This window comes from Mus caroli, unplaced genomic scaffold, assembly GCF_978045245.1.
Source record: "Mus caroli unplaced genomic scaffold, Mus_caroli_1 scaffold_6, whole genome shotgun sequence".
NCBI classification, from domain to species: domain Eukaryota; kingdom Metazoa; phylum Chordata; class Mammalia; order Rodentia; family Muridae; genus Mus; species Mus caroli.
Genome location: NW_028227261.1, coordinates 80984979 through 81010169, shown reverse-complemented (window position 1 = coordinate 81010169; position 25191 = coordinate 80984979). Strand labels below are relative to the sequence as shown.

The window sequence follows — 25191 nt, the reverse complement described above, 5'->3', positions numbered from 1 at the left end:
ACCTGAGGACAATTCCCTGGACAACCTCATTCAGTGGTTCTCCCTGTAGATTTGGTTCAGCAAATGAGGCCAGCCATGGTTTTTAGCCCCTTGACACACTTTTGGAGATTTGGCTGGGGTAGGAAAGCCTTTAGGAATGAGGTGACTAGGTTAGGGAAATGCTTTAGTGTTTGGGGGGAAGGAGACAGCTCCTGGGGCAGAGCCTACCCCAAAGAAAAAGAAAAATGTTCACAGTTCCTTCTTTTTGCCTCAAAAAGTGACATTTATTCAGAGAGAGAGAGAGAGGAGAGAGAGAGAGAGAGAGAGAGAGAGAGAGAGAGAGAGAGAGAGAGAGAGAGAGAGAGAGAGAGAGAGAGAAACCAAACCAAAACAACCAAACCAAAACAAGGTGTCTATCACTTGGCTCCCCTCCCCACTCCAGCTATTCCTCGGCCCCATCCCAGGACTAAACCCTGGGCTAGAGCCAGGTAGTAGGACAGCCTCTCAAATGAGATCAGCAATATTGAGGGGCATCTCTTCAATGGAGGTGTTGTAGAATGTCTTAGTGTCTCGAAGAGTCTTCTTGTCTTCTGTCACCATGTTAATGGCCACACCCTTACGGCCAAATTGACCACCTCGACTAATTCTGTGAATGTAGTTTTCCCTCTTGCTGGGAAGGTCATAACCAATGACTAAGGAGACGTGCTGTGCATCAATGCCTCTGGCCAACAGATCAGTGGTAATTAATACTCTGCTAGAGCCAGACCAGAACTCCCTCATGATCTCATCTCGTTATGTTTGGTCCATATCTCCATGCGTAGCAGAAACAGTGAGATACCCGGCATGCATCTTCTCAGTGAGCCAGTCCACCTTCCTTTTGGTACTGATAAAGACTACTGCCTGGGTGATACAAGTCACACACTGTGTCAAGCTTCCACTACTCTCGTTCCACATTAATGTAGAATTGGTGGATACCTTCCAGGGTCAACTTTTCCTTCTTGACAAGAATCTGAATAGGGTATCTCATGAATTTCTTGATCGCCTCAAGGACATCAGAAGGCACTGGAGCAGAAAACAAAAACTACCTATGTGTTACTGTTGAGCTTTTGGGATATATCATAGATCTGATCCTTGAACCCACGGCTTAACATTTCATCTGCTTCATCCAGTACGAACATCTTGATGTATTTGGGAGACAGGTATCTTCAGTTAAGCATATCAAACACTCAGCCAGGGGTGCCCACAATGATATGGGGAGCTTCCATTTGCAGCTTCTGCACCTCAGCACGCCCATTGGTACCCCCAATACAGGCATGACAAGAGACACCCATATAGTCTCCTAATGCCTTAACCACCTTTTATATATGCTGAGTCAATTCATGAGTGGATACCAGAACCAAAGCCTGAGTGGCCTTTAGATCTAATTCAATCTGCTGCAGAACTGATAAGGCAAATGTAGCTGTTTTCCCAGTCCCAGACTGGACTTGAGCTATCACATCATAACCCTTGATACAAGGAAGAATAGCTCACTGCTGGATTGAGGAGGGCTTCTCAAAACCATAGGCATAAATACAACGGAGGAAGGGTTCTGAGAGATTCATATCATCGAAGCTATCCACAATCTCATTCCAGTTACTCTCGATGACACCTCCCCACTCCATCCCATCCGGGCCATTGTCTCTGGATCCTGACTTGAAGACATAATCCTTAGAATCTTGACAAGTGAGGATTATGGGATAGAGGAAATTTCTGTTTTATAAATACTTTAAGCACAGTCATTTAAGCTTAAATTACAATGTTAGCCATCACAATGATCTTGTCTTCTCTTTTGAAATTGTCATCTTCCATGGCAAAAATATTCACCAGCATTTTAAAGGGAACATAGCCTTCCATCTACTACTGCTTTAGGGAACAAAGAAGTAAAGACAGTTGTAGCATTCCAAACATAACCTACAGAAATTCTCTTAATCTTGATTAAATAAGCATATTCTTCTTCCTGTGTTAGAAGTCTCTCATAGCTGAGACACATTCTGTGTTATCTTTTCTAGGACTCAATTTATAATTCTTAAATGAGGTAGTGCAATATGGTTTTTTTCTCCTTCCATCTTAAAGCAGAGAACACTTTGAGCAAGCATCTGTGACAACTCATTATCAAATCTGGAGGTATAGCTATCTTTAAATTGCTAGGGTTGTATAAAGGGGAAAGGCAAACCTCTCCTAGAATTCCAACTATTACTTCCTGTCTCCATTTACCTGCAAATGAGCTCAGGAGGTTGAATAATTTAGATGTTCTTTTATAATGGTGTGGGATGATGATACACCCATGTTTTTTTACAAGTCATCCCAGAGCCATATTCTGAAAGTAAGATCAAGAAACTCATTGGTTCACCAAGTTGTCCTTTGGTTGGCTTGACATTTGTTTTGTAGTCAGTGTTCTTCTGACCTGGGATGAATGGATGTTTCTTTGTGCCTCCATAGGAAAATTTAGCACACTGTGAGGCAAAAAAGAAAGCAGACACCTTGGATATAATTGCCTTTCAATTTTTTGAAATAGGATCTTGCCTTTTAGCTCATTTGGGCACAGAATTTGTGATTTTCCTGACTCAGCCTCTGTAGTATCGGAAACTCAGCCATGTTTTGAGAGGTCTGAATTAGACAGAGACAGGCTAGTCAGTGATAGTCTCTGTGATAGTCTGCAAACTGGCAGTTTGGGAGACTAGGCCTAAGGTTCTGTTTCCTGTAGATGAGAACTTCGATCCAGGAAGCAACCAATCACAGCCAATCTGAAGAGGCCTTGACACCCTAGAAATTCCCCAGAGCCCTAACCAAAGACATGGGCACTCATAGCCTTGGAGATAGAGCCAACCAATCAAAAGAAAGAAAGATAAAAGTTATCTATTCATATCCTAACAGGCTTCAAATTGACCCTGGGAAGCGTATTATGGGTTGTCCATTCCTGAATGGGGAGACCCCTGCATGCAGGAAACTCTGCTAAATAAATCCTCTTTACTCTTGCATATTATTTGAGTTTGGGGAATCACTCTTCAGCAAATCATGGATCTTAACAGTATCTGTACACCAGGTAACTGTTTTTTATAATAGACTTCCAATCCATCCTCCTGTTTCAGCCGTGCTGGGAGCTGCACTTTTCATCACTTAATATTGCCAGTTTCTGACCTTTTTAGCAGCCTGAAGAGAAAATCAAGATGTTTTTCTGTTTTGTAACTGTCAGTCTAGGATTCCTGTTTCTCAGTTATTTAGTCAAAACATCCCATTTTCTTTCCAGCTACCAAAGTGTTTTGCTATTGTTTCTTATCCTAATCTGTTTCCATTTATTTTATTTTTTATTGCATTTTTTAATATACATTTCAAATGTTATCCCCATTCCTGGTTTTCCCTTTTCCTTCCAAAAACACTCCCCTACCCCCTCCCCCTGCTCACCAACCCACCTACTCCTGCTTCCTGGCCCTGGCATTCCCCCACAGTGGGGCATAGAGCCTTCACAGGACCAAGGGCCTCTCCTCCCATTGATGATCGACTAGGCAATTCTCTGCTACATATGCAGCTAGAGCTATGAGTCCCACCATGTGTACTCTTTGGTTGGTGGTTTAATCCCAGAGCAATCTGGGGATACTGGCTAGTTCATATTGCTGTTCCTTCTATGGGGTTGCAAACCCCTTCAGCTGCTTAGGTCCTTTCTGTAGCTCCTTCACTGGGGACCCTATGCTCAGTCCACTTCTGTATTTGTCAGGCACTGGCAGAGCCTCTCATGTGAGAGCTATATCAGGCTCCTGTCAGCAAGCACTTGTTAGCATCCACAACAATGTCTGGGTTTGGTGATTGTATATAGGATGGATGGCCAGGTGGGTAAGTCTCTCGAGGGTCATTTCTTAAGTCTCTACTCCATACTTTGTCTGTGTAACTCCTTCCATGGATATTTTGTTCCCCCTTCTAAGGAGGTTCAAAAAACCCACATTTTGGTCTTCCTTCTTATTAAGTTTCATGTGGTTTGTGAATTGTAATTTGGGTACTCTGAGCTTCTGGGCTAATATCCACTTATCAGTGAGTGCATGACAAGTGAGTTCTTTAGTGATTGGGTTACCTCACTCAGGATGATATCCTCTAGATCCATTCATTTGTTTAAGAATTTCATAAATTCATTGTTTTTTAAAGTTGAGTAGTATTTCATTGTGTAAATGTACCACATTTTCTATATCCATTCCTCTGTTGAGGGACATCTGTGTTCTTTCCAGCTTCTGGCTATTATAAATAAGGCTGCTATGAATATAGTGGAACATGTGTCCTTATTACATATTGGAGCATCTTCTGGGTATATGCCCAGGAGTGGTATTCCTGGGTACTCAGGTAGTACTATGTGCAATTTTCTGAGAAACTGTCAAACTGATTGCCAGAGTAGTTGTACCAGCTTGCAATCCCACCAGCAATGGAGGAGTGTTCTCTTTCTCTACATACTCCCCAGCATCTGCTGTTACCTGAGCTTTTGATCTTAGCCATTCTGACTGGTGTGAGGTGGAATCTCAGGGTTGTTTTGATTTGCATTCCCCTGATGATTAATGATGTTGAACATTGTTTTAGGTGCTTCTCAGCCATTCAGTATTCCTCAGTTAAGAATTTTTTGTTTAGCTCTGTACCCCATTTTTAATAAGGTTATTTGGTTTTCTGCAGTCTAACTTTTTTTTTTGTATATATTGGATATTAGCCCTCTATCAGATTTAGGGTTGGTAAAGATCTTTTCCCAATCTGTTGGTTGCCTTCTTGTTTTATTAACAGTGTCCTTTGCTTTACAGAAACTTTGCAATTTTATGAGGTCCGATTTGTCGATTCTTGATCTTAAAGCACAAGCCATTGGTGTCCTGTGCAGGAATTTTTCCCCTGTGCCCATAACTTCGAGGCTCCTCCACACTTCCTCCTCTATAAGTTTTAGTGTGTCTAGTTTTATGTGGATGTCATTGATTCACTTGGACTCGATCTTTGTACAAGGAGATAAGAATGAATCGATTTCATTTCTTCTACATGCTAACTGGCAGTTGAGCTAGCACCGTTTGTTGAAAATGCTGTCTTTTTTCCACTGGATGGTTTTAGCTCTTTTGTCAAAGATCAAGTGACCATAGGTGTGTGGGTTCATTTCTGGGTCTTCAATTCTATTCCATTGGTCTACCTGTCTGTCACTGTACCAGTACCATGCAGTTTTTATCACAGTTGCTCTGTAGTATAGCTTGAGGTCAGGCATGGTGATTATACCAGAAGTTCTTTTATTGTTGAGAATAGTTTTTGCTATGCTGTTTTTTTTTTTTTTTTTTTTTTTGTTATTCCAGATGAGTTTGCAAATTGCCCTTTCTAACTCAGTGAAGAATTGAGTTGGAATTTTGATGGGGATTGCATTGAATCTGTAGATTGCTTTCGACAAGATGGCCATTTTTATTATTTTAATCCTGCCAATCCATGAGCATGAGAGATCTATCCATCTTCTGAGATCTTTGATTTCTTTCTTCAGAGACTTGAAGTTCTTATCATACAGATCTTACACTTCCTTTGTTAGAGTCACACCAAGGAATTTTATGTTATTTGTGACTATTGTGAAGGGTGATATTTTCGTAATTTCATTTCTCAGTTTGTTTATCCTTTGTTTAGAGGAAGGCCACTGATTTGTTTGAGTTAATTTTATAGCCAGCTGCTTTGCTGAAGTTTTTTTTAATCAGCTTTAGGAGTTATTTCTTTCAATTTTTGGGGTCACTTAATTATACAATCATATTGAAGAGTAAAAAAAAAATAATGACTGCCCTGAGAACATGGGCCATGGGCCCCGGCCCCCGGCCAGATGGCCTAATTCCCCGGAACTTTTGGGAAAAACAACAACAAAATGTTTCAATGTCCCAGGTGCCTTGAAGTAAATATCCGCCCCTAGACTTCCCCTATTTCCTCTCCGATCCTCCCCCTAGGTTCTGGTTTTTGCCTGTATAAGCCTACTGGAAAATAGGGTGTATGGGTCTCGACCTCAGCATGCTGGTTTGTGTGCCATTAAAACCTCGTGTGTTTGCAGCAAGCTTGACTGTTGTGGCTTTCTCGGCTCGCGATCCCTGAGACTTGAGTGAGGGTCTCCCTTCAGGGGTCCTACAATATCATATGCAAATAGTGATATTTTGATTTCTTCCCTTCCAATTTGTATCCCTTTGATATCCTTTTGTCTAATTGCTCTAGCTAGGAAATGGAGTAGTATATTGAATAGGTAGGGAAAGAGTGGGCAGCCTTGTGTAGTCCCTGATTTTAGAGGGATTGCTTTGAGTTTCTCTCCATTTAGTTTGATGTTGTCTACTGGTTTGCTGTATATTGCTTTTACTATATTTAGGTATGGGCCTTGAATTCCTGATCTTTCCAAGACTGTTGGATTTTGTCAAATTCCTTATGAGCATCTAATGAGATGATCATATGGCTTTTCTCTTTGAGTTTGTTTATATAGTGGATTACATTGATGGATTTCCGTATATTGAACCATCCCTGCATCCTTGGGATGAAGCCTACTTGATTAGGATGGATGATCATTTTGATGTGCTCTTGGGTTTGGCTTGCAAGAATTTATTGAATATTTTTGCATCAGTATTCATGAGGGAAATTGGTCTGAGGTTCTCTTTCTTTGTTGGGTCTTATGTGGTTTAGGTATCAGAGTAATTGTGGTTTCATAGAAGGAATTGGGTAGAGTACCTTGTTTTTCTATTTTATGGAACAGTTTGAGAGGTATTTGTATTAGGTCCTTTTTGAAGGTCTGATAGAACTGTGCACTAAACCATCTGGTCCTGGGCTTTTTTTAGGTTGGGAGACTATTAATGACTGTTTCTATTTTTTTTTTAGGGGTTATGGGAGTATTTAGATTGTTAATCTAATCCTGTTTTAACTTTGGTACCTGGTGTCTGTCTAGAAATTTTTCCATTTCATCCAGGTTTTCCAGTTTTGTTGATTATTTGCTTTTGTAGTAGGATTTGATGATTTTTTTTTGATTTCCTCAGTTTCTGTTATGTCTCTCCTTTCATTTTTAATTTTGTTATTCAGGATACTGTCTCTGTGCCCTCTAGTTAGTCTAGCTAAGGGTTTATCTATTTTGTTGATTTTCTCAAAGAACCAGCTCCTGGTTTGGTTGTTACATTGTATAGTTCTTTTTGTTTCCACTAGGTCTATTTCAGCCCTGAGCTTGATTATTACTTGCTGTCTACTCCTCTAGGGTGAATTTGCTTATTTTTGTTCTAGAGCTTTCAGGTGTGTTTCAAGTTGTTAGTATATGCTTTCTCCAGTTTGTTTTAGGAGGCACTCAGAGCTATGAGTTTTCCTCTCAGGACTGTTTTCATTGTGTCCCACAGGTTTGGGTATGTTGTGGCTTCATTTTCATTAAACTCTAAAAAGTCTTTAATATCTTTCTTTATTTCTTCCTTGAGAAAGATATTATTGAGTAGAGAGTCGTTCAACTTCCATATGTACATATGTATGTGGGCGTTCTATTATTTATATTGTTATTGAAGGTCAGCCTTAGTCTGTGGTGGTCTGATAGGATGCACTCGATTATTTCTATCTCCTTGTATCGCTTGAAGCCTGTTTTCTTTTTCTTTTTCTTTTCTTTTTTTTTTCAGGCAAGTGGCAAAAGCAGACTCATTTATCGAAGGAACTGGGCAAACCTTTATACCCCCTTCCCAGCATCTCACTGGCTCTCAAATCGCCAGATGTGATATTGTCTTTCTCATTGAGGCCTGTTTTCTGATGGATTATATGGTCAATTTTGGAGAAGGTAGCATGAGGTGCTGAGAAGAAGGTATATCCTTTCATTTTAGGATAAAATGTTCTATAGATATCTGTTAAATCCATTTGTTGCATAACTTCTGTTAGTGTCCTTGTGTCTCTGTTCAGTTTCTGTTTCCAGGATCTGTTCATTGGTGAGAGTGGGGTGTTGAAGTCTCCCACTATTATTGTGTGAGGTGCAATGTGTGCTTTGAGTTTTAGTAAAGTTTCTTTTATGAATGCGGATGCCCTTGCATTTGGAGCATCAGAATTGAGATTTCATCTTGGTAGGTTTTTTTTTTTTTTTAACTTTTATGAGTAGTAATGTCCCTCCTTATCTTTTTTTAATAACTTTAGGTTGGAAGTCAATTTTATTCGATATTAGAATGGTTACTCCAGCTTGTTTCTTAGGACCATTTGCTTGGAAAATTGTTTTCCAGCCTTTTACTCTGATGTAGTGTCTCTCTTTGTCACTGTGGTGGGTTTCCTGTATGCAGCAAAATGTTGGGTCCTGTTTATGTACCCAGTCTGTTAGTCTATGTCTTTTTATTGGGGAATTGAGTCCATTGATGTTAAGAGATATTAAGGACAAGTAATTGTTGCTTTCTATTTTTTTTTTTTCATTGTTAGAGTTTGAATTCTGTTCATGTGGCTATCTTTTTTAGTTTTGTTGAAAGATTACTTTCTTGCTTTTTTTAGGGCTTTTCCCTCCTTGTGTTGGAGTTTTCCCCTTATTATCCTTTGAAGTGCTGGATTTCTAGAAAGATATTGTACAAATATTGGTTTTGTCATGGAATACCTTGGTTTCCCCATCTATGGTAATTGAGAGTTGTCTTAGTCAGGGTTTCTATTCCTGTGCAAACATCATGACCAAGAAGCAAATTGGGGAGGAAAGGGTATATTCAACTTATACTTCCATACTGTTGTTCATCACCAAGGAAGTCAGGACTGGAACTCAAGCAGGTAAGACAGCAGGAGCTGATGCAGAGGCCATGGAGGGATTTTTCTTTACCAGTGTACTCAGCTTGCTTTCTTATAGAACCCAAGACAACCAGCACAGAGATGGCATCACTCACAAGGGGCCCTCCCCCCTTGATCACTAATTGAGAAAATGCTCCACAGCTGGATCTCATGGAGGCACTTCCCCAGCTAAAGCTTCTTTCTCAGTGATAACTCCAGCTTGTGTCAAGTTGACACATAAAACCAGCTTCTGGCTATTATAAATAGGGCTGCTATGAACATAGTGGAGCATGTGTCCTTTTTACCGGTTGGGACATCTTCTGGATATATGCCCAGGAGAGGTATTGCTGGATCCTCCGGTCCAATTTTCTGAGGAACCGCCAGACTGATTTCCAGAGTGGTTGTATAAGCTTGCAATCCCACCAACAATGGAGGAGTGTTCCTCTTTCTCCACATCCTCGCCAGCATCTGCTGTCACCTGAATTTTTGATCTTAGCCATTCTGACTGGTGTGAGGTGGAATCTCAGGGTTGTTTTGATTTGCATTTCCCTGATGATTAAGGATGTTGAACATTTTTTCAGGTGCTTCTCTGCCATTCGGTATTCCTCAGGTGAGAATTCTTTGTTCAGTTCTGAGCCCCATTTTTTAATGGGGTTATTTGACTTTCTGGAGTCCACCTTCTTGAGTTCTTTATATATATTGGATATTAGTCCCTTATCTGATTTAGGATAGGTGAAGATCCTTTCCCAATCTGTTGGTGGTTTTTTTGTCTTATTGATGGTGTCTTTAGCCTTGCAGAAGCTTTGTAGTTTCATGAGGTCCCACTTGTCAATTCTCGATCTTACAGCACAAGCCATTACTGTTCTATTCAGGAATTTTTCCCCTGTGCCCATATCTTCAAGGCTTTTCCCCACTTTCTCCTCTATAAGTTTCAGTGTCTCTGGTTTTATGTGAAGTTCCTTGATCCACTTAGACTTGACCTTAGTACAAGGAGATAGGAATGGATCGATTCGCATTCTTCTACAAGTTAACAACCAGTTGTGCCAGCACCATTTGTTGAAAATGCTGTCTTTCTTCCACTGGATGTTTTTAGCTCCCTTGTCGAAGATCAAGTGAACATAGGTGTGTGGGTTCATTTCTGGGTCTTCAATTCTATTCCATTGGTCTATTTGTCTGTCACTATACCAGTACCATGCAGTTTTTATCACAATTGCTCTGTAGTAGAGCTTTAGGTCCGGCATGGTGATTCCACCAGAGGTTCTTTTATCCTTGAGAAGAGTTTTTGCTATCCTAGGTTTTTTGTTATTCCAGATGAATTTGCAGATTGCACTTTCTAATTCGTTGAAGAATTGAGTTGGAATTTTGATGGGGATTGCATTGAATCTGTAGATTGCTTTTGGCAAGATAGCCATTTTTACAATGTTGATCCTGCCAGTCCATGAGCATGGGAGATCTTTCCATCTTCTGAGATCTTCTATAATTTCTTTCTTCAGAGACTTGAAGTTTTTATTATAGATAAAACCAGCAAGTAAAATTGACCCCTTGTCAACTTGACACACAAACACATCACTAGTAAGCCTCAACCCTTAGTTCTTATTCATTCAAAAGATCTTAAATAACTTTAAAAGTCCCACAGTCTTTACATATTAAAAGTTCAATCCTTTAAAAATATTTAAAATTCAGTCTCTTAATTGTGGGCTTCACTAAAAATCTTCCTTCAAGAGGGAAAAATATCAGGGCATAGTCACAATCAAAATAAAAAATCAATCTCCAATCATCCAATGTCTGGGATCCAACTCACAATCTTCTGGGCTCCTCCAAGGACTTGGGTCACTTCTCCAGCCATGCCCTTTGTAGCACACATGTTATCTTCTAGGCTCCAGCTGCCTGTACTCCACTACTGCTGCTGTTATTGGTGGTCATCTCATGGTTCTGGAATCTCCAAAATGCTGCTGTATTTCACTGTAACTTGGCTTCAACAATTACCTCTTATATGCTTTTTTCATGGTGCCAAGCCTCAACTCCTTTGCATGAACCCTTCAGTCCTGGGCCATCAATTGCAACTGAGGCTGCACCTTCACCAATGGCCTTCCATGGCTTCTCACAGTGCCAAATCTCAGCTGCTCTGTGTGACTGCTTCATGCCTTCAAATCCAGTACCATTTGGGTGACTCTTACACATTACCAAGTCCAGCCACAGCACAAGGTACAACCTTGGCTATCTCTGGAACAAGGCCTCTGTGCTCTCAGAAAACACTTCCTAGAAGATGTCACCTCAATGATGCTAGTCTCTTCTTAATCACCACTAATTTCTTAGCTCCAGCTAACCAGCATCAATAGTCCCAGTAATGCAAAGATTTTGCTTTAGTAGTTCTGGTATCTTGTTAATCACAGCTGATTCTTCAGTCCCAGCTAAGAAGAACCACAGAGTCTTCACAATCAAAATAGCAACGGTCCTGAAAAGAATTTTTAATCTTCCCTCTGAAATTACACAAGCCAGGCCTACATCTTCTGCACTGTTGTCAACATTATCTTTCAAGCTCCTACACAACATCTGACAGAGCTCTTAACAATGAATCAATCTTCAAGCCCAAAGTTCCAAAGTTCTTCTACAGTCCTCCCCAAAACATGGTCAGGTTGTCACAGGAATACCCCACTCCTGGTACCAATTTGTCTTAGTTAGAGTTTCTATTCCTGCACAAATATCATGACCAAGAAGCAAATTGGGGAGGAAAGGGTATATTCAGCTTACACTTCCATACTGTTGTTCATCACCAAGGAAGTCAGGACTGGATCTCAAGCAGGTAAGAAAGCAGGAGCTGATGCAGAGGCCATGGAGGGATTTTTCTTTACCAGTGTACTAAGCTTGCTTTCTTATAGAACCCAAGACTACCAGCCCAGAGATGGTATCACTCACAAGACCCCCCCCCCTTGATCACTAATTGATAAAATGTTCCACAGCTGGATCTCATGGAGGCACTTCCCCAGCTAAAGCTCCTTTCTCAGTGATAACTCCAGCCTGTGTCAAATTGACACAAAACCAGCCAGTACAAGAGTCTTTCTGGGTATATTAGTCTAGGCTGGCATTTGTGGTCTTTTAGGGTCTGTGTGACATTTGCCCAGGATCTTCTGGCTTTTGTGGTCTCTGGCGAGATTTCTGGTGTAATTCTGATAGGCCTGCCTTTAAATGTTACTTGACCCTTTCCCTTACTGCTTTTAATACACTTTCATTGTTTTGTGCATTTGGTGTTTTAGTTATTATGTGTTAGGAGAAATTTCTTTTTTGGTCTGGTCTATTTGGAGTTCTGCAGGCTTCTTGTATGTCTATAGTCATCAGTTTCTTTAGTTTGGGGAAATTTTCTTCTGTAATTTTGTTGAAGATATTTGCTGGCCTTTTAAATTGGTAATCTTCACTCTCTTCTATACTTTAGGTTTGGTCTTCTCATTGTGTCCTGGCTCACCCAGGATCTTAGGATCACTGGTGAGAATAACACAACATCTGTTTCAACACCACTGGGAGTGACTGGGACCATCAGGAGCCAGGGAAGCAGGAACCCCACCTGACCAGTGGCTCAGGTTTCCTCCAGTTGGAGCTGGTCTACCTTGGTTGTGAACTCAGTAGACAGCCCCATGGCCTCCAGAGGAAGTACCACTCCCAGGATCTTAGGATCCCTGGATCTCAGGATCCCAAAAGCTTGGTCACACCAGGATCTCAGGGTTTGTTTCCTTTTAGATTGATAGCTTAAAAATGCATGCATTATCATGTTAGTAATTAGCATGTGATAGTAAATATGTATTCTCAGTTACTGTTATTCATTACAAATAATCCTTACCATTTTGTATAACTTCTTAATACTTCTTAAATACAAGAATTATGTAATCAGTTGAAACTTGTAGAGGCATTTTCATCCAGCAACATGGCTGCTCAGGTAAAATATCACACCTGAAGATATGATCTGACTGGAATGAAGACTCACTTCACACCTTAATCCCCCCGCAAATGGCATCTAAGTGATGAATCAGAGAAAGATTTGACAGAATAAGTCAAATATAGGATACACCCAACTTTCACAAGGGTAGGAAAGAGTGGTTACTTCAAGAAAAGTAAGGTAGAGAGTGCCATTCAATGCAGTTCAGTTCAGAGCAGGTCAGTTTGGAGCAGTTTAAGTCAGTGCAGTTGTGCTTTGTTCAGAGCAGAACAGTTGAGATCAGAGAAGTTTAATTTATAGAGTTCAGAGGCAGTCTTTCCAAGCAAAGCAATTCAGTCAGAAGTTGATAGAAGCCAATTTGGATTAGCCAGCTTGGATAGAGGTTTGAGCCAGAACACCTTACATTGAATCAGCCAGCCAAAGTTCAGAAAAAAAGTGAGTGTTTTTAGCAGTAAGTCTCAGAGGCTCAAATATTCTAGACCTAGGTTAGCAGATAGAGGCTGGCAGATGAAGCCTTCAGGGTCTGGGCTTTCAGAAGATTAGATTGATGGAAGCTAGAAGCTTCCAGGCCTAGACCTACAGATAGTTTGATAAAAGTGCTCTGGGCTCAGCTCAACCCATGTATTCATAAAAGTTTGGGTACAGCTCTCCTCTCAGGAAATAGAAATATAATTGTATTTACAGAAACTCTTTCCTAACTCACTTTAATTTCATCTCTCCCCATCCTTTCATCAAAAAGCTACTAATTTAAAGCTATGTTTTGTTCTTTCCTTTTATAGTGGACAAATCTTTATTTTATATGTATATATAGCTTGATATGTCTTAAACTTTAATAGTTGTATTATATTAAATATGTCTCTATAATATTAAATATATAAAATCTATGCATGCTTATACATTTGTGGTGATCACAAGGTCCTTGTGCCCACAGATCACCATGGAAAACAAGAATATTAATCATGTAGGGTTGTATCCTCAAGGAAGAAAATGAGTACCTGCTTTCTAAAAAGAAACCTTGGAATAGGTGTTGTAATGACCTGGTTAATTTTACTATCTCTAGAACCAGAAATTTCTAAATCCAAATTTTTGTACCAGACCTCTTTAGCTTTGTTTCTCAGTCAATAGAACATTTTTAGGAGAGATGTCAAATGTACATCACAGCCTTCTGACCTCTGTGTCATCTCAGACAGTGACTACATTAGATCCTAGGACCATAAGCTATAGAACCTATCATCACATATACCTTGGAAAAGAAATTTGATGTTGTTTTGCCTTAAACTTTATTGTGCACATGGGACTGGAATGAGTGTTGCCAGGAAACTTTTTTCCAAAAATGTTCTCAATTAAAACATGTCTAAAATATACTGGCTTTGGCGTCAGACTCCAGAGTTTTGAACCAGCACTAACAATGCTGGGTTGAATTGAAGTGGAAATTCCTGGTTCTTTTGGAGACTCAGTGTCTTGTGATGTTTTTCTAGAAGCTGTCTTATGAGAGGATGTTTGGCTGAGGCAGATTATGTGGTGTTTTTCTGGAAGCTGTCTTGTGAAAATGCATGTGATGTTTTGGTAGAACAGATGTTTGAGAGAGACCATGATGTTTAGAAAAAATATAAATATAACCTCATGGATGAGAGGAAGCTCTTGCATCTATTCTCTTTGCAATGCTTTGTTGTTCTGCACTGATGATGCTCTCACATTGGTTTGCCCTGCAATGCTTTGCTTGTCTTTGTTGATCTTTGCTTGTCAGGACTTCATAGAGAAACACATGACAGAGAACTTTTGTGTTATTCTGACTGCTTTTTGTTGCTTCTGCAGACTCATGCCAATTCGGCGTATCTTCATGGTTTCTTCTGGATTGAGGCATTGCTATTGATTTGTGTTTGGTGTTTTGTAGTGAACTGCTAATATCCTGACAATGGAGACTTTTAATTGCCCCAAAGAATTACTTCTAAACATGTCCACATTCCTTGTTTCCTATTAACTTTTCTTCTCCCCTACCTCTGGTAGGTGGGATAGAAGGGAGATTGAAGCATTTAAGAACTCTTATGATCTTGGTTCCAGGACTCCACCAAACTTAGGAACTTAGTCTGCAAGGTGAGAGTGTGCACCACAGAGGCAGACAGCTTCTGGGACAGGCGGGAGCCACAGAGCCACTGAGGAAGCACCCTTATGGAGCCACAGACATCCGGCACCCTCCCAGTCAGAGGACAGTGGTCCGCCCTGCACGGGAGCCCTATGACTCAGGAGCAGGAAGTGCCATCTTGGTTCCAGGACTCCACCGAACTTAGGAACTTAGTCTGCACAGGTGAGAGTGTGCACCAGAGAAGCTGACATCTTCTGTGACCTGCCAAAACAACACAGCATCTGGGAAAGGTCCTGTTTTGGGCCTTCTTCTTCGGCCAGGAGGAGGTCCAAACACCAGATATCTGTGCACCTTCCCTGTAAGAGGAGAGCTTGCCAGCAGAGAGTGCTCTAACCACTGAAACTCAGAGGAGAGAGCCTGTCTCCCAGGTCTGCTGATAGACGGTAATCAGAATCATCAGAAGAACAATCTCTAAACAGAAACAACTATAACAACTAACTCCAGAGATTACCAGATGGCGAAAGGTAAACGTAAGAATCTTACTAACAGAAACCAAGACCACTCACCATCATCAGAACCCAGCACTCCCACTTCGCCCAGTCCAGGGCACCCCAACACACCCAAAAAGCTAGACCTGGATTTAAAAGCATATCTCATGATGATGGTAGATGGTAGGACATCAAGAAGGACTTTAATAACTCACTTAAAGAATTACAGGAGAACATTGCTAAAGAGTGACAAGTCCTTAAAGAAAAACAGGATAACACAATCAAACAGGTAGAAGTCCTTAAAGAAAAACAGGAAAAGACAACCAAATAGGTAGAAGTCCTTAAAGAAAAACAGAAAAACACATCCAAACAGATGATGGAAATGAACAAAACCTTATGGGCCTAAAAAGGGAAGTAGACACAATAAAGAAAACCCAAAATGAGGCAACACTGGAGATAGAAACCCTAGGAAAGAAATCTGGAATCATAGATGCGAGCATCAGCAACAGAATACAAGAGATGGAAGAGAGAATCTCAGGTGCAGAAGATTCCATACAGAACATCTGCACAACAATCAAAGAAATTGGAAAATGCAAAAAGATCCTAACTCAAAACATCCAGGAAATCCAGGACACAATGAGAAGACCAAACCTACGGATAATAGGAGTGGATGAGAATGAAGATTTTCAACTCAATGGACCAGCAAACATCTTCAACAAAATTATAGAAGAAAACTTCCCAAATATAAAGAAAGAGATGCCCATGGACATACAAGAAGCCCACTGAACTCCAAATAGACTGGACCAGAAAAGAAATTCCTCCCAACACATAATAATTAGGACAACAAATGCACTAAATAAAGATAGAATACTAAAAGCAGTAAGGGAAAAAGGTCCAGTAACATATAAAGGCAAGCCTATCAGAATTACACCAGATTTTTCACCAGAGACTATGAAAGCCAGAAGAGCCTGGACAGATGTTACACAGACACTAAGAGAACACAAATTCCAGCCAAGGCTACTATACCCAGACAAACTCTCAATTACCATAGATGCAGAAACCAAAGTATTCCAGGACAAAACCAAATTCACACAATACCTTTCCATGAATCCAGCCCTTCAAAGGATAATAACAGAAAAAAAACCAATACAAGGACGGGAACCACGCTGGAGTAGCCATTCTAATATCTGATAAGATTGACTTCCAACCCAATGTCATTAAAAAAGACAGGGAGGGACACTTCATACTCATCAAAGGTAAAATCCTCCAAGAGGATCTATCAATCCTGAATATCTATGCTCCAAATACAAAGGCAGCCACATTCATTAAAGAAACTTTAGTAAATCTCAAAGCACACATTGCACCTCATACAATAATAGTGGGAGACTTCAACACAACACTTTCACCAATGGACAGATCATGGAAACAGAAACTAAACAGGGACACAGTGAAACTAAGAGAAATTATGAATCAAATGGATCTGGCAGATATCTACAGAACATTCTATCCTAAAACAAAAGGATATACCTTCTTCTCAGCACCTCATGGTACCTTCTCCAAAATTGACCACATAATTGGTCACAAAACAGGCCTCAACAGATACAAAAATATTGAAATTGTCCCATGCATCCTATCAGATCACCATGGACTAAGGCTGATCTTCAATAACAAAATAAATAATAGAAAGCCAACCTTCACGTGGAAACTGAACAACACTCTTCTCAATGATACCTTGGTCAAGGAAGGAATAAAGAAAGAAATTAAGGACTTTTTAGAGTTCAATGAAAATGAAGCCACAACTTACCCAAACTTATGGGACGCAATGAAAGCATTTTTAAGAGGAAAACTCATAGCTCTGAGTGCCTCCAAAAGGAAACTAGAGAGAGCACATATTAGTAGCTTGACAACACTCCTAAAAGCACTAGAACAAAAGGAAGCAAATTCACCCAAGAGGAGTAGACGGCAGGAAATAATCAAACTCATGGGCGAAATCAACCAAGTGGAAACAAGAAAAACTATTCAAAGAATCAACCAATCAAGGAGCTGGTTCTTTGAGAAAATCAACAAGATAGATAAACCCTTAGCCAGACTCACTAGAGGGCACAGGGAAAGCATTCTAATTAACAAAATCAGAAATGAAAAAGGAGACATAAAAACAGATCCTGAAGAAATCCAAAGCAAGAACTTCAGACCAATTTCCCTTATGAATAATGATGCAAAAATCCTCAATAAAGTTCTCGCTAACTGAATTCAAGAACACATCAAAACAATCATCCATCCTGACCAAGTAGGATTCATCCCAGGGATGCAAGGATGGTTCAATATACGAAAATCCATCAATGTAATCCATTATATAAACAAATTCAAAGACAAAAACCACATGATCATCTCGTTAGATGCTGAAAAAGCATTTGACAAAATCCAACACCCATTCATGATAAAAGTCTTGGAAAGATCAGGAATTCAAAGCCCATACCTAACCATGATAAAAGCAATCTACAGCAAACCAGTAGCCAACATCAAAGTAAATGGTGAGAAGCTGGAAGCAATCCCACTAAAATCAGGGACAGACAAGGCTGCCCACTCTCTCCCTACCTATTCAACATTGTACTTGATGTCCTAGCCAGAGCAATTAGACAACAAAAGGAGATCAAGGGGATACAAATCGGAAAAGAAGAAGTCAAAATATCGCTTTTTGCAGATGATATGATAGTATACATAAGTGACCCTAAAAATTCCACCAGAGAACTCCTAAGCCTGATAATTACCTTCGGTGAAGTAGCTGGTTATAAAATTAACTCAAGCAAGTCAATGGCCTTTCTGTACACAAAGGATAAACAAGCAGAGAAGGAAATTAGGGAAACAACACCCTTCTCAATAGTCACAAACAATATAAAATACCTTGGCGTGACTCTAACCAAGGAAGTGAAAGATCTGTATGACAAGAACTTCAAGTCCCTGAAGAAAGAAATTAAAGAAGATCTCAGAAGATGGAAAAACCTCCCATGCTCATGGATTGGCAGGATCAACATTGTAAAAATGGCTATCTTGCCAAAAGCAATCTACAGATTCAATGCAATCCCCATCAAAATTCCAACTCAATTCTTCAACGAATTGGAAAGGGCAATCTTCAAATTCATCTGGAACAACAAAAAACCTAGGATAGCAAAAACTCTTCTCAAGGATAAAAGAACCTCTGGAGGAATCACCATGCCTGACCTAAAGCTGTACTACAGAGCAATTGTGATAAAAACAGCATGGTACTGGTATAATGACAGACACGTATACCAATGGAACAGAATTGAAGACCCTGAGATCAACCCACATACCTATGGTCACTTGATCTTTGACAAGGGAGCAAAAACCATCCAGTGGAAAAAAGACAGCATTTTCAACCAATGGTGCTGGCACAACTGGCGGTTATCTTGTAGAAGAATGCGAATTGATCCATTCCTATCTCCTTGTACCAAGGTCAAATCTAAGTGGATTAAAGAACTCCACATAAAACCAGAGACACTGAAACTTATAGAGGAGAAAGTAGGGAAAAGCCTCGAAGATATGGGTACAGGGGAAAAATTCCTGAATAGAACAGCAAAGGCTTGCGCTGTAAGATCGAGAATCGATAAATGGGACCTCATAAAGTTGCAAAGCTTCTGCAAGGCAAAAGACACCAGCAATAAGACAAAAAGACCACCAACAGATTGGGAAAGGATCTTTACCTATCCTAAATCAGATAGGGGACTAATATCCAATATATATAAGGAACTCAAGAAGGTGGACTCCATAAAATCAAATAACCCCATTAAAAAATGGGGCTCAGAACTGAACAAAGAATTCTCACCTGAGGAATACCGAATGGCAGAGAAGCACCTGAAAAAATGTTCAACATCCTTAATCATCAGGGAAATGCAAATCAAAACAACCCTGAGATTCCACCTCACACCAGTCAGAATGGCTAAGATCAAAAATTCAGGTGACAGCAGATGCTGGCCACGATGTGGAGAAAGAGGAACACTCCTTCATTTTTGGTGGGATTGCAAGTTGGTACAACCACTCTGGAAATCAGTTTGGCGGTTCCTCAGAAAATTGGACATAATACTACCAGATGATCCAGCAATACCTCTCCTGGGCATATATCTTGAAGATGTTCCAACCGGTAAGAAGGATACATGCTCCACTATGTTCATAGCAGCCTTATTTATAATAGCCAGAAGCTGGAAAGAACACAGATGCCCCTCAACAAAGGAATGGATACAGAAAATGTGGTACATTTACACAATGGAGTACTACTCAGCTATTAAAAGGAATGAATTTATGAAATTCCTAGGCAAATGGATGGATCTGGAGGGCATCATTCTGAGTGGGGTAACATATTCACACAGGAACTCACACAATATGTACTCACTGATAAATGGATATTAGCCCCAAAACTTAGGATACCCAAGATATAAGATACAATTTGTTAAATGCATGAAACTCAAGAAGAACGAAGACCAAAGTGTGGACACTATGCCCCTTCTTAGAATTGGGAACAAAACACCCATGGAAGGAGTTACAGAGATAAAGTTTGGAGCTGTAATGAAAGGATGGACCCTCTAGGGACTGCCATATCCAGGGATCCATCCCATAATCAGCTTCCAAACGCTGACACCATTGCATACACTAGCAAGATTTTGCTGAAAGGACCCAGATATAGCTGTCTCTTGTGAGACTATGCCGGGGCCTTGCAAACACAGAAGTGGATGCTCACAGTCAGCTATTGGATGGATCACAGGGCTCCCAATGGAGAAGCTAGAGAAAAATACCCAAGGAGTTAAAGGGATATGCAACCCTATAGGGGGAAGAAAATGATGAACTAACCAGTACCCCGGAGCTCTTTTCTCTAGCTGCATATGTATCGAAAGATGGCCTAATCGGCCATCACTGGAAAGAGAGGCCCATTGGACTTGCAAACTTTATATGCCCCATGACAGGGGAATGCCAGGGCCAAAAGAATGGGAATGGGTGGGTAGGGAAGTGGGGGTGCGTATGGGGGACTTTTGGGATAGCATTGGAAATGTAATTGAGGAAAATACGTAATGAAAAATATTAAAAATTAAAAAAAAAAGATATCCCCACCCCCAAAAAAAGAACTCTTATTAAATTAGGATTTGAAAAATCTGAGCCTACACTGAATGGAGTTTTCCTCCTTACCTTACATAGTTTGTACCTCACACAGTTTGTTTCCCTACCAGTGGTAGAGCTTGCAGGAACTTCCACATATATGTTACTCTAGCTCATTATGTATCACTAAACAAGAATATTTCATCATAAATAAAAATATTTCTTGAGGCTTTATCAATCCTGGTGCAATTTGTTTCTCATACCTCCATTTCTTTCTATATTGACCACTACTCCATCCCAGTTGGACCCCTATTTCATTTACTCTGTTTTCCATGTGATACTACACACACACACACACACACACACACACACACACACACACACAAAGACAGTGCTCTCCCACAGGAAGCACAGACTATAAAAATCCTGGTAGGAGGTACAAGAAGCCTTTCAAATAGTTTGTCAGGGTAGTCTAAGTGATTCCCAAAACAATATAGTTCATCAATGTAGCCCTTAGTTGACTTTTAGGGGTTGAATGTAGACCCATATTGCCGAGTACATCACACATTTAGGACACAGGACTAGGATAATTCGAGATTTATCTTACATGAAAGCCTCTTTCAGTCTACCATCCATGATTCCAGAAAATACTATGCTAGCTGCCAAGGGATGGGTGTAATTAAAGTCTTACCTAGCTAAAACAGTCAGTGAACTAGAATAATTACCAGAATAGACAAAACATGTATACAGATGTACTGAGTGGCACTCTTGTTAGTTGCAACCAATATCTGTCTGACTAGACTGCAGCTCATTCAACAGGATGGAAGCCATACATGTTACTATGACAGAGTAAAACCACCAAACTGGACCACTTTGTGGGTAGAAAGAAAAGTTTATTGTGGGAATAATCTTCTAGTCTGCCTCTAGATTAGAGGACAGCCACTTGGTCAGAAAGCAAATTGATTTTTTATGATAGCATGGCAGAGTTCTTTGAGATGATCTAGCTTTTCAGATTAACCAGAAACTATCTGCACTTGCCTGAAGTGGTTGACCATTGGAACAGATACTGAAAGTAGTGGTTTTCCTAGTAATTAAAACCTACCTTATGGGATTCCTGAGGAATGCTGAATGTAGGCTTTTGTTTTTCTTACCTGGTCAGAGTGCTTTGGTTTAGGGCATTGTCATCAACACTGCCATTTTTGGGCCCCACTTTGAACCTAACAAGAATCAGAGTCTTGTATTTGGGCCCTGAGAGAATTATACATAAAACTATATTGATTATTAACTAAGAACATGGCCCACAGATATGTGAGTACAGATGCATCAATCTGATGGAGGAAATAATTAAATTAGGGCTCCTTCCTCCCAGATGGTTCTGGTTGTGTCAAGTTCAACAAACAAACAAACAAACAAATAAAGAAAAAACAAAAACACAAAGAAAGAAACAAACAAAACCTAACCAGAGCAGTTGTCTTTGTATGTTTGGACCAATATTTCTTCTCTACTCATTTCTTTTACCTTTTTGTAATGGGAATATATTCTCTATGCCATAGAGTATGTAAATTTTCTTCAGTTTTTTTTCTCTTTTCAGAGACCATACTCTGAGTCTTGTGCCTCAGAAAAGTCTTTGAACTCATATATATGCTTAACCAGTGGTGAGATAATTAAGATACCAAGGTTAGCTTTCTAGGATATGTTTAGAAGGCCAGATTTTCACAATAGTTATGCTATTGTGCTTTCTGTTGTGATTACAAGATATGCTTTCTGTTGTGATTACATTGTATGATTCTGATGAGCTTTAGCTACCTGGGACCACCCTCCCCAGTGAGCCATGTGGAGCCAGAGATCAATACAAAATCAAGAAGAGTTTATTGTTCTAGCTTGCTGGGGCCATCCTGCATCCAAAGGAGAGGTGATGACTCTGGACAGTCCATTCAGCCAGTTTTTACACAGTTTTCAGGGGTAGAATAGAGTAACAGCCACTAGGCACAATGTGATTGGCAGAAGAGTGTGACTTTTAATCTGATTGGTCCTTAGGGAATGAGGTGGGAAGGGCTTCCCTTGTCTGTGGGTGGCTGATGTTCACTACTCCCTGTGGTCTTTCTGAAAAATGTAATCAGCTTCTCCCTTCTGGAGGGCAGGGGTGCCTACATGCTCCATCACCTCTCTCTTCCAGCAGGGGAGGAGTCTGGTGGAATTTTCCAAAGGTCCTGAACTGACCTCTTTAACATCTCCAAGAGATAGCCCAGTCTGGCTAATGCAATAACAAAGCTTACATGTAATCTTTATTAATATAATAAACTATCATTGCTGGGGCCAAAAATGTTTTCTCTCAGAGAAATTTTTCTTTACTTTCTTAGAAAGTAGAATGAAATAGAAGATTTTGCTCTGACTCATTTTCAGCTCCTTTTTCTCTAGTGTACTCACTGTGGAAATCAGTAGTATGTCAACATATTAGTCAAGGTTCTCTAGAGGTCCAAAACTTATAGGACAGAAATAATATTCATGGCATTTATATAAGGCAATGGCAGTCTCATAATGGAAAATCCATGATCCCAGTACATCCAGGGGTTCTCTAGTCTGCAATGCTGGATGTCTCACCTCATCTTCAGTCTATGTTGGAATCCTCAAGAGGTAAGCTAAGGTCTCAGCAGCAGGATAGATGAACTATCCAATGAGAGTAAGGAAGAAGCATTCAAAAAGGAACAGCTTCATTTTTTCCATGTTCTTTTATGTGAGTTGACATCATAAGGTGTGGCCCAGATTTAGGATGGGTCTTCTTACCTCAAATGACCCAATTAAGAAAAAATTTCATATGGGTACTCAGATGCTTTAGTTTAGTTGACTCCCAATGTGGTAAAATTGACACCCAAGAATAGCCACCAGAAATCCATCCCTTGTTACTTGACACATAATCATATGTCATACTTAATGTTAGAATGAAAACAATAACCAGTCCATAATTGTACTTAGTATCATATGACTATCTCATGTACTGTGAATTCTGTTTATCTTGTACCTGCAGGGAGCATCACAGGAGGTCTTTGTTCTTTTCCAGGAGGACAAAACTGTAACATCATTCCTGAAGTGTCTGAGCACATTGTCATCCTGTATTGATTTAGCTGTTTAAGAATTTTTCTGCTTCTACAGACCTAACAGAAACCTAACAGGCTTCTTATTACCTCATGCCTAGAAAACCTGAAAACAAAGGTACATATGAGTTATGTGTGGTAGGTTGAATGAGTATGGCCCCATAGGCTCATATATTTGCATGCTCAATCACTAGGGAGTGGAAGGTTTTTAAAGGAATAGAAGAATTCAGAGGTGTTGTATTATAGAATGAATTTTGTCATAGGGGTGGGCTGCGGTTGAGGTTTCAAATGTCTATAGCAGGCCTTCCCTTTCTCTTGTCTTCTTTGCCCATGGGTTGGGATACTTCTTTCAGATACTTCTCCAGTGACATGGTCTCACCATGCTCCCACCATTATGATAATAGACTAACCTTCTGAAATAGTAAATAACCTCCCAGCAAAATGCTCTCTTTTATAAAACTTGCATTGCTTATGGTGCTTTTTCATAGCAATAGAGCAATTACTAGACATAAGACAACATAAAAATCACTTTAATTGTGCTACCCATTACAGGTCAGGCCATTACAGATATTGCTTTGCTGGTGCTGTCAGTTATAACTATGCTCACTTTGCTTTTGCTGATTTAGTGCTGCCACACCTGGCCACTGGAATTCTGGAGCTCAATTAAACCCATCACATTCAATTCATTCATTTAAGGAGCACCTTCAATTCTAAGGTCTGGCACATGGAAATGAACAATGGCAAAGCTGTTCAAATGTTCCTCTCACTATTTTTCTTCTTATAGAATTAGTAAAGGGCATGTCTTCTGAGCCTGTCCATTGTGGGGGATTAGGTTTAATATAGCTTATCCTCTCTACAACTGCAATTTCCTGGAGCCTTAATATCCATTCATCAATGCTAAGCCAAGGGATATCAAACATCTTCAGTTCCTTTTCAATAGGGCATCTTTTGACAAATGCTTCAGACAGCCAATCCAAAAAACCTTTAAAACCCCTCTTAATTCTGTGAGCCTTTGTATTAACCTAGAATCTCCAGACAGTAGGCCCATATCAATAAATTCAGCCTGATTCAGTTTTATGTTTCTCCCACTATTCCATACCCTTAAAATCTATTCATACACATATTCTGCAGATTTATGCTTGAAAGAATTACCACATTCACTAAGCTCTTTAGGGATGTAGTACATCTCCCCGTGGACTACACTTTCTATCTTCTCTCTAGGAATCTGCTTAGCTTTAAGTATGGTTCTAGCTGTAGAAGCAACTATAGGAGGACACTGAGGAAAAATTATTATTGTCTGGCATCTTCAGTAAAGAAGTCATTGCTGATTCAACAGAATATGAATGACTAATTCCCTCATGCAAAGGCAGAGAAATAAAATTTGCAGGGACAGAGGGTGATTTGCCAATGATGGGGAAACTAATTTCTCAGGTGGGATAGGCTCTTCAGAATCTAAGGATTCAAATACCTTAGCTTTAATAGGGCCGTCCCACAGATTTCCATCTTATGCTGTTTGTTAGCGATCAGTGGCTGTACATGAGCTATCAACATATTTTAAATCTGGGACTTGAATTTTCATTGTAATCCAGCCAATATTCTAATCAGAGCTTTGATTGATTTTCTGTGACTTTAGGTCTATGGGCTCTGGAGAGAAGATTTTCTTACAGGGCATACTTGGAGATCCATAGACTGTTTATGAGTATGTGGATCTGGTTAATTGTATTGGTGAGCTCATTATTTTCCTTTGCCACTCTATCCTGCAATGCTAGAAATAGG

At 40.0% G+C, this 25191-nt stretch overlaps 1 pseudogene; it reads right to left on the bottom strand.

Annotated features, from left to right (window-relative positions):
- Positions 1-483: 483 nt before the first annotated feature.
- LOC110293559 (eukaryotic initiation factor 4A-I-like) lies at positions 484-23430 on the bottom strand (annotated as a pseudogene).
- Between the last annotated feature and the right edge of the window lie 1761 nt (positions 23431-25191).